Source organism: Betta splendens, chromosome 1 (assembly GCF_900634795.4).
Source record: "Betta splendens chromosome 1, fBetSpl5.4, whole genome shotgun sequence".
NCBI classification, from domain to species: domain Eukaryota; kingdom Metazoa; phylum Chordata; class Actinopteri; order Anabantiformes; family Osphronemidae; genus Betta; species Betta splendens.
The window spans coordinates 20,936,288-20,938,536 of record NC_040881.3 but is presented as its reverse complement, the minus strand read 5'-3'; positions in this window follow the sequence as shown (position 1 = coordinate 20,938,536).

The following is a 2,249-nucleotide window of genomic DNA, read 5'->3' as shown; positions in this document are numbered from 1 at the left end:
ATATGGCGTGGTTTAAACTAGTTTTCTTATGTCCTGAAAAGCTCAAAAACGATGTTTTAGTGTTTCTGCATTGGTTTCCTTCAGAATAGCTTCTAATGGTCATGTTCTGATTCCAGAATACTTTAAAACAGGTCAATACACCCTAAAAGCATAGTTGCATATAGCGTGGTTTAAACTAGTTTTCCTATGGCCTGAAAAGCTCAAAAAAGATGTTTTAGTGTTTTTGCATTGGTTTCCACCTGAACAGCCTCTAATGGTCATGTTCTGATGCCAGAATACTGTCAAACAGCTCAATGCATCCTAAATGTACAGTTGCATATGTCTTGGTTTAAACTAGTTTTCTTATGTCCTGAAAAGCACAAAAACGATGTTTTAGTGTTTCTGCATTGGTTTCCTTTAGAACAGCCTCTAATGGTCATGTTCTGATGCCAGAATACTGTCAAACAGCTCAATGCATCCTAAATGTACAGTTGCATATGTCTTGGTTTAAACTAGTGTTCTTATGACCTGAAAAGCTCAAAAACGATGTTTTAGTGTTTATGCATTGGGTTCATTCAGAACAGCCTGTAAAGGTCATGTTCTGATGCTAGAATACTTTAAAACAGGTCAATACACCCTGAAAGCATAGTTGCATATGGCGTGGTTTAAAATAGTTTTCTTATGTCCTGAAAAGCTCAAAAACGATGTTTTAGTGTTTCTGCATTGGTTTCCTTCAGAATAGCTTCTAGTGGTCATGTTCTGATTCCAAAATACTTTAAAACAGGTCAATACACCCTAAAAGCATAGTTGCATATGGCGTGGTTTAAACTAGTTTTCCTATGGCCTGAAAAGCTCAAAAAAGATGTTTTAGTGTTTTTGCATTGGTTTCCACCTGAACAGCATCTAATGGTCATGTTCTGATGCCAGAATACTGTCAAACAGCTCAATGCATCCTAAATGTACAGTTGCATATGTCTTGGTTTAAACTAGTGTTCTTATGACCTGAAAAGCTCAAAAACGATGTTTTAGTGTTTATGCATTGGTTTCATTCAGAACAACCTGTAATGGTCATGTTCTGATGCCAGAATACTTTAAAACAGGTCAATACACCCTGAAAGCATAGTTGCATATGGCGTGGTTTAAACTAGTTTTCTTATGTCCTGAAAAGCACAAAAACGATGTTTTAGTGTTTCTGCATTGGTTTCCTTTAGAACAGCCTCTAATGGTCATGTTCTGATGCCAGAATACTGTCAAACAGCTCAATGCATCCTAAATGTACAGTTGCATATGTCTTGGTTTAAAGTAGTGTTCTTATGACCTGAAAAGCTCAAAAACGATGTTTTAGTGTTTATGCATTGGTTTCATTCAGAACAGCCTGTAATGGTCATGTTCTGATGCCAAAATACTTTAAAACAGGTCAATTAATCCTAAATGTACAGTCGCATATGCCGTGGTTTAAACTAGTGTTCTTATGACCTGAAAAGCTCAAAAACGATGTTTTAGTGTTTCTGCAGATCTTTGTCACCCCCTCTACTCCTCCTGGTACTGAAATTTTCAAGCCCACTCGCCACCCCAACACCAGCAGGAAACTGAGGGACTGGAGCATCTGCCTACAAAAAAAGATGGTCATTATGGGGGATTCCAACGTTGGCATATTTCCTCCCTTCACCAGAGAGGACCTGCAGGTCGACAGTTTTCCTGGGGCCACCTTCTACCATGCAGAATCCCTCCTGCAGAAAGCCACCTCCTCCACCCAGACACAGTCCATCATCCTGTCCTTCGGCATCAACAGCAGGAACCAAAAATCTCACTCTACTACCATCAAACAACTCCAAGGTGCCTACAGAGTTGCATATGGCGTGGTTTAAACTAGTTTTCTTATGTCCTGAAAAGCACAAAAACGATGTTTTAGTGTTTCTGCATTGGTTTCCTTTAGAACAGCCTCTAATGGTCATGTTCTGATGCCAGAATACTGTCAAACAGCTCAATGCATCCTAAATGTACAGTTGCATATGTCTTGGTTTAAACTAGTTTTCTTATGTCCTGAAAAGCACAAAAACGATGTTTTAGTGTTTCTGCATTGGTTTCCTTTAGAACAGCCTCTAATGGTCATGTTCTGATGCCAGAATACTGTCAAACAGCTCAATGCATCCTAAATGTACAGTTGCATATGTCTTGGTTTAAACTAGTGTTCTTATGACCTGAAAAGCTCAAAAACGATGTTTTAGTGTTTATGCATTGGGTTCATTCAGAACAGCCTGTAAAGGTCA